This window comes from Triplophysa rosa, linkage group LG8 (assembly GCF_024868665.1).
Source record: "Triplophysa rosa linkage group LG8, Trosa_1v2, whole genome shotgun sequence".
NCBI classification, from domain to species: Eukaryota; Metazoa; Chordata; class Actinopteri; order Cypriniformes; family Nemacheilidae; genus Triplophysa; species Triplophysa rosa.
The window spans coordinates 11,790,659-11,799,165 of record NC_079897.1 but is presented as its reverse complement, the minus strand read 5'-3'; the positions used below and the strand labels follow the sequence as shown (position 1 = coordinate 11,799,165).

General features: G+C 36.9%; 1 pseudogene; it reads left to right on the top strand.

Moving 5' to 3' along the window:
- The first annotated feature begins 4,733 nt into the window (after positions 1–4,733).
- On the top strand, positions 4,734–8,031 carry LOC130557780 (uncharacterized; annotated as a pseudogene).
- The last annotated feature ends 476 nt before the right edge of the window (positions 8,032–8,507 follow it).

Below are 8,507 nucleotides of genomic sequence, written 5' to 3'. Positions count from 1 at the left end.
ACAGAAACAAAAATAGGTTCACAGAGTAATAGAGACATGGGTAATTGTAAATACCGTGATGTTTAGAGTTCTGAAACCTATTTTCAATGTACACTAAAAAAAAAAAAAGAGAAGTGATGACCTGAACTGATGCAGTTTATTCTACGTTCTAAGTGGGTAGGATTTCAAAATCCTAAACCTGCCTCCTAAATCCCTATTGGTCAACAACATTATTCTTGCCTACGTCAGTGTGTTTTATACAGTATATAAAGTCCCATCTTGCCGCGTTACATGTCAAACACAACACCACATGCAGCTGTCTTGTCTGCAGACATTTCAAAAGCCGTTGGCTATGTCATCCGCTCACACAGGTGAGGCGGCACTCGATCCTACAAAGTACCAGAGAGACGGCACACGATACAGGACAGTATGTCAAGGTCTAATCAGCCAAGCCTGAGACCAAAAGGCCTGTTTATCCACTGTGAAAGTGAGACGTCTAATTACCGGTGACATACAGCCCCACAGCACTCAGCCCTACATCCACATCTGCCCTAATGACCGACAACTTGGGCTAATTGAAGATAAGTTACACTATTTGGAGTGGCATAATGATGTTACTAAAGCATAATGGGGGACAAAATGAAATGAATGTGAATTGTGAGTGATGGTTATTCGGCTCTAGTTCAGCTAATTACCTTTGTCCTCCACTGCACAGCCTTTCTTTCATTTACCAAACTGTTTTGAACGTGCAATTAGCTTAAAGATGTAATCAAGACACTATCCTGTGAAGTGGGTAAAGCCCGGTGCTTGAGCTAAGGAGTGTCCTGGAAATTGAAGTAGTATTAGATCCAGCAAAAACATCTTCATTCAGTAATGTTCAGAGACAGTCATGTCACTAACATTTTGATGGAAAACTGCAATGCACACAATTTCTATAGAAATCTATATAACCACTCATTAAGCTTAGGTGGCAAAGGTGTTCATCATACTGATAGGTCAGACACCAATATTTGCTGGGTATAAATACCCACGTGTTGTTTTTTAAGCACTTGTTTTGTTTTTAAATCATGTTTTTTCTTAGTCAGTAGGGATGTAACTATTCACCATGAGCCGGTTGAAAATCAATTATAAACGTGACAATTCAAGCCGGTTGATATGTTATTTGAATTGGCCGCTGTGTTTAATGCAAACTTGGAAAACGTGGATATGCTGTTTAGGGATGCAACGATTATAGATTTTGTTGGTACGATTGTAGTCTGAGGAATAATCACGGTTGCACGATTATGACGATTATTATGCCTACATTAATATCTAAATTTTTACTGGCCCTGACAAAAAAAATGTATTTTCCCACCACAAAAAGTAATAAATAAATAATAATATCTAGTTATTAGTTAGTTTTTTTATCTATGCAATATTAATAAATAAGCTCATAATACCAATAAACTATTAGCCCAACTCTAATAATAATAGTCAATTAGTTAGTAATAAAATTAGAACAAATGATCAAATTATGAGCAATATCACAAATAAATGTAATAAAGCAAACACACATATAAAATGAACAGTGCTTTTTAGGTGTTTCAGGTTGGTCTAACTGTGGTTATTAGGTACAGAAACTGCATAAAGGAGTCAAATGTAAAATAACACTTCATAGTCTTCACAGTATACTGAAATATAGATCAAACCATATTAAAGTTGATCATTCAGTAGCAGTGAGTGTGTTTTGTCTTCGTTTTTTGTTGTTTGATGAGCATTAAAACAAGATATATGTATTATGCTGCTGTCCCTTTAAGAGCTAGCGCGCACACTTTTTCCCCCCCCACTGTTTTCGTTTACAGCAAACTATAATGGATTTATCAACGTGATATAGAGCCCATTCGCTAAATAATAACATCAAACAAGTTAAATTGGTTCAATCAACTTTGAATTTGAGCTTGCCCATACAGAATGTACTCATTCTGTGAGCTGTCCTCGACACGACACTTCTCGTCCGGTGTGCGACTCCGCTAACTTACGTTGCACTGAAAGCTCAACTGTCACCGCTACAGCCTTGATTGTGAATGTACATGTAAGATTGGCTGTTTGATCTCTCTGCCATAGTTAATCTTGTGTGTCGTGGCCTCCGTGTCTCTGATAAGCACGGCTCTTTAAGCTGGTACACCACTGGTGTAACTTTGTTTTCAGTTTGTGCAAGTTGCAACGTTTCCGTTCTGTGCAACAGAAACATGCGCTGTAACGGAGCCTTTACGATTAATTAACCATCACATTTTTAAGCGCGGTTAATAGTAAACCTCGGTAATCGCTTCATCCCTAATGCTGATATTTCTCAAATGTAAAAAATCCAAGAAAAGCACAGAAAAAGTCTTAGTTTGTTTATATTAAAGAGACTTTTGTATTGTTCATTTTTAATTGAATTTGATTTGGAATTTGCTTTACAATTGCAGTTTAGTTCTGTTATTTGACATTAAAGATATTTTTATTTTACAAAGAAAAGCATTTGAGAAATAATAAAAGGGCAGTTGTTCATTTCTAACTCGTTTTGTAAAAATAAATCGTGAATAAATCCAGAAATCCTACAACGTATTAGCTAAATACTATTAACTAGTTTAATACATATTTTAGTATTTACAATTATTTTGATTTAAAAGGAGACTAAGAGCACAAAAATATCAATATTATAGCTCCAAAATGAGCAAATACAATTTTGTAAAACAAATTAATAATACAAAATAAATATTTACTAACATAAATTAAAAATATGTGAATAGTGTGTACAAGATCATACAACAAAAAATATTTACCAACATAAATTAAAATTATGTAAATAGTGTCTATAAGATCAAATATAATACAATTAAAATAAATAATATGGAAATATTGTTGTGGTGATACTGCAATAAAAACATCACAATGCCTTTTACACAAGGATGTATTACTTTTTTTGATGTTATGAAATTTTACGACACCAAGTCATTTTGTGATGATTGTGTATTAAACAAATAAAAGGGACAATACAACCCTAAGTTAAAAGTAACACAAAATGTGTTACTTATCTAGACAGAAATATGTTAAATTAGGGACAGATTGTGTCATTTTTAACAAAAGTTTTCAGCGTGTTTGAAAACAAAAAAGTTCTCCGTCAGGCTAAAGGTCATGTGTGTTTCTAACAAAACGTTGCTGTAGGGAATACGGAAATCGTTTTAGCAGGTGATGTAATAGATGCTACTCTGAATCTCAGTTTGATTCCTCAGAGGACAACTTATGCCAGCAGCACTGTAAACATTATCTTTATCTCCAGCAAATCTCTCTGGGACTCCATGAGCGACACGCTCTTCATCATTATCATCAGTGCTAATGAGCTACTCTTCAACTCTTTTATTTTCGTTGTGTTTTTTTCCTCCTGTTGCTGTATGTGGGACATTTGTTGACAGGTCTCAACGCAGGGGGTCCCACATATGAAACATAATTAAAGTCATCCACGAAGCTTCTTCACAGCAAGAGGAGGAGTAAGACAAAAAGTACCACACGACAAATAAAGACGAGAAGAGGAAGTTGAAACATACCCCGAAGATATATTCATTTTGTTTTACTCTGTGCTTCTGCGCTGAAACAGTCCCCTGACAGCTCCAATTAATTTAGTGTCAGCTACAGCTCACGCACACACAGAAACCGAGAGGAGGGAACTTGGAAGGGAATACACAAACTGTTCAAGCAAAGAGACTGACAGATACACACAGAGAGAGAGAGAGAGAGAGAGAGAGAGAGAGAGATGGGAAAATCACATAGGGCAACGCTGACAGAATTTTACAATGTCTGTTACCCACAATCCTCCAGTGCTGGCTAGAGAAGCAATTACAATTTCAAAGGTTGAAATTAAAATCCCATGTGGTATGTGATGGGGTAACATGCACTGTCAAAGTGATTTCAAGCTGTTTATCTCCCACTGTGTAAAGACCAAAAACTGATTCTTACAGAGGATGTCATTTTTTCACCCACTCAGTATTTAAAAAGAGGAATTTGAATTTGCCAAGAATGTAAAAGTGGCTCGTATTATGATGATGTGGCAAAAGACGCACGGCAACGATCCTCTTTTTTTGATCCAAACTTTTCTAGGTCACACATCATCTATAATGAGGAATATTACTGGATTACATAGTCTCCAGAGGGCAAGAGATTCATACTGAAAGTATTTCTTTGTTCACATTTTTTGTGCCTGGAGTTTGTAGTTTGACAAAGCTCTGTCCATTAATAAAAGCATTTTACATTTACATTTTTTATAAAATAACTCCCAATAAAACTCTTCTAGAAAGCCAGAGCGTATTACAATCCAGACTGAAAATCAAAGCCATCACTTATGATATTGACTTGGTAAAGCTTTAGCTGTAAATTGTGCTGCGATACTTGAGAAATGTTTCAAATTATTAACAACCGAAACATTTCATGCATCATTTGTAGTACAAATTGATTTTAGGCCCAATATTTAAATGGCATTGGAAAAGATGTGTAAGTTTTTTTACCTCTTCCTGATATTAATAAAAACACTAGCTGCGTTTACATGGACCAATGTAATCTGATTAAAAATCCAATCCGAATGAAAACGCTCCATATCAACACGTCAATCAGATTAAAAATGCCCAAACCGATCGAAATTTTAGTCGGATTGTAAGGGGTGGTTTATCCCGTTTGTAATCCGCTTGATAGAACATGTATACACTTGATCAGATTGAAAACCGAAGTAGGAAAATGTGCGCATGTGCAAAGACGACGCTGGCTCGTACAGACGTAAGGGCGTATGACGCACGGAACGGAGCAGCTGCTGCTAAAGAAACCAAAAACCATAAATCTGACAAAGCGGTACACATTTCCATATGCTTGTCATCTCTAAATGAACATATTAATGTTTCTATGCATTTAAAATGTCTTAACTGTTTCCCTGGAGTGAGTTTTTAACCGCAGTTTCTCAGTTCCTTTTTAAAACACGATACATTTGCAGATGTACAAACATCCTGTAGGCTAAAATATCTGATCATAAAATTTCATTTATATGCGTAGTAGGCTACCGAACATTTCTTTTATTTACCGTTTACTTGCATGTGCTTTGGAAGGATCAACTGTTTTTACCATGGTAAATTGATTTAACGACCTTGCTCCATTGATATGTAGAGATTATTTCGCGTTTATGAATTGTACATTACTGTATTATGCTGGTGTCTGTGACATAAAATAAACACATCTGTGCTTACAACATTGTTTGAGGAGCCGTTTTGTGAATATTATAATGATACCTGCGTCCACCGCGCTCGTATATATGAATCCGCATATCATCACTTCTAAAGTTCGGTATTAGCTGTTGTTGCTAAACATTTATTTAATTATTGTTTGCCTGCAGACGCTCTGGTGGGTCTTGGTAGTTTTGTCATGGTAAAACCGCATCGGGTGTGCTCGTGCTTTGGCACGAGACCAGTGGCGTAACTTTGTTTTGAAAAGTGGTGGGGAAGACGACACAAACAATACTTTAATAAATAGTTTCTGTAAGAACTCGTTGGGAATATTCATGGACGTCACAAGCGCGAAACATGTAGGTGACTCCTCTAGAAAACAGTATAAAAACTACGCAGCTTTGTCGACGGCTTCAGTGGTGTAACGTTAGTGCGAAAGACGCATGACAATGATCACATTATTCTAAATTTGCACATCACATCAGATCTGCTTCCATTTGTTTTTAAACTATATCATGTTTTCATCAATATATAATTTAAAGCATGTTGTGCTTTATTATATGTAAGGATGGCTGTTGTTGCCGTACATAATTAAACGTATTTAATTGGTGATGAAACAAAAACTACTGAAACGAATGTGTGTTTTCCCCATGTTAAAAATTTGGTGTTTGACAACCCCCTAATAAGAACAAACATTCAAGTATACAGGGGAAACGGATGGAAAATAATATCTTTAAAAAAATCTTATTTTCACTAATTACTACGGGCATTGCCTGATAGGCTACAAATATACAACAAACTTTCTAAATTTTGTTTTGAACTCATGAAACTACAAAGTTGTGACTTTTTCCATTTATTGGAGTTTTCTATCAAGTATCAAAATGTAATTAATCTTGCAATAGGCGATAGAAACCGCATGTCGAGAACAATAAGGACGAATATATAGCAACAAAGTGCAATTAAGCGCAAAATGTTTGGTACATGTATGACTTGAACAGCCATTTTCAAATATTTTCATCATTTTATTAAAAATAAATACCTTTACAATCTGATATGTGATAGGGAAAAAGTTCAGCAAACAGCATCGCGAACCACGACGACATGAAGCAGGTAAAACTGCTTTACGCTCTACGCACCGGAGCAGTTAAGTTTCTCTGCTTCTTCTTACATTTTGTCTATTCCAATCTGAAACTGATGGTCGGAGTTAGTATAAATAGCCTCTGCTTACAAAGCGGGCTACTTGCACGGTAAAATATATTTTCCTGCAGGCTTCCTGTTTCCTGCATCGCTGCCGGCAGCTTGTTTGTATCCGTGCGCTTACCACTTCGCTCTAATATTAGTGTATTTTATTATCATTAATTATTATTGTCGTTGCTAACTTATCCTGATATCTCAATAACCCTGTTCCTGTTATTTACTTGGAAGAGTCTAAACCAAATGTGATAGTTAACTTAACGCCGTTAGCATAGCAATAGCGTGTTAGCTTGCTTTCTGTTCACACTGTGGAATATCATCTTGCCTCTGGTTTGTCTTGTGTGCTAACTGTTTCTCTTTTTAAGCGAGTATACTACGATCCATCGAGCAACCTTGGTAAGTTGGAATTGCACTTCAAATCCGGTGAGTTATGGCTTCTATTCCTATTATTGTTACTTGCACCTCATGTCATATGTTTAGCTTAGCCTTCTCTGTCAGCTGCGAGGGCTTTATATGCGATAAATGCAGGGAAATAGTTAGGCTGACAGAGAAGATCTTAGAATTAGAGTCTCGCATCCAATCTTATCTGAGGATAGTAAGAGTTTAACGACGATAGAAAACACTTTGGATGCGAGCAACATTAGCGCACACAGCTCGGTTCCGGTTGAAAATCCTCCGCAGCTGGGAAACTTCGTGACTGTGAGACGGCGTAGTCGCAGGACAAAACATCACTCGACCGTTCCGATTACAGTCTCGAACAGGTTTGCCCCGCTCAGTGACGCACCGACTGAGAAACCTGCTGAAAGTGCCCTAGTTATCGGTGATTCTATTGTTCGGAACGTTAACATAGAGGCACCAGCCACCATAGTCAATGTTTACCGGGAGCCAGAGCGCCTGACATCAAGTCAAATTTAAATGTGCTGGCTAAGGCTAATCGTAAATTCAGTAAGATTGTCATTCACGTCGGCACAAATGATGTTCGACTCCGTCAATCGGAGATCACAAAAGATAACATTAAAGAGGTGTGTGAGCTCGCAAGCATGATGTCAGACACTGTAATATTCTCTGGCCCCCTCATGCTTATCGTGGTGATGAGATTTATAGCAGATTATCATCACTAAATGGCTGGTTGTCTGAGTGGTGCCTGCAGAATGATATAGTTTTTATAAATAACTGGAAGAGTTTTGAGGGCAGACCTGACCTGTTGAAACGAGATGGTCTCCATCCCTCCTGGGCTGGGACTTCCATCCTGTCTAGAAATATGGCAAAAAGTCTTAATGCTAATGCTAAAACTTGACTCGCTGGGGCCCAGGTCAGGGAGCAGACAGTATGGCTTAACCAACTGTCTGCTTGCCGTCTCACGTCGCAGAATACACAAAATGTACAACATGTAGTAATCCGTTCTCCCAAACATCACAAAATAGAGACTGTGTCTGTCCCCCGGATTAGCAAACATAAAATAATGCGTAAACCTCTTGAAAGTAATTTAATAAACGTTAAACAAACTAAACATGAACAAAATACAGATAATCAACTGTTACGACTCGGATTGCTAAATATTAGATCTCTCTCTAATAAAGCACTTTTGTTAACGATATGATAACAGATCATAAAATAGACATGCTCTGTTTGACAGAAACATGGCTAAAACCAGATGATTATATTCTTTAAATGAATCTGTCCCCCAAGATTATTATTATAAACAGAGCCTGTCTAAAAGGCAGAAGGTGCCCTTAACGTACTGTGTGCCGATATTAATATCAAGACAGTAGCCTGCTATTAAGAGGCAGGGGTAGTGTGGATATTCGATACTGTCGTAGCATTTCCTCATGAAAGTGAGAACTCTAATATAATTCTTTTTAAGTTTCTGGTTTCATGTCACAGCTAAACTCTATAGAAGAAGACATTATCAATTATCTATTTTATCTGCTAGGTACAACTAGATTTTTTAAAGTATTTTGCTTATCAGAGACATATAGTATTCATATGTCTCGTTCTTCACGTTTTAATACATTTATGCGTAAAGAATGTGTGATAGACTCATAAGTGTGTATGCCTTAGGATATGCTTGATCACTCTTAACTCCATGGGCATTAGTCAACATGTGTCAGG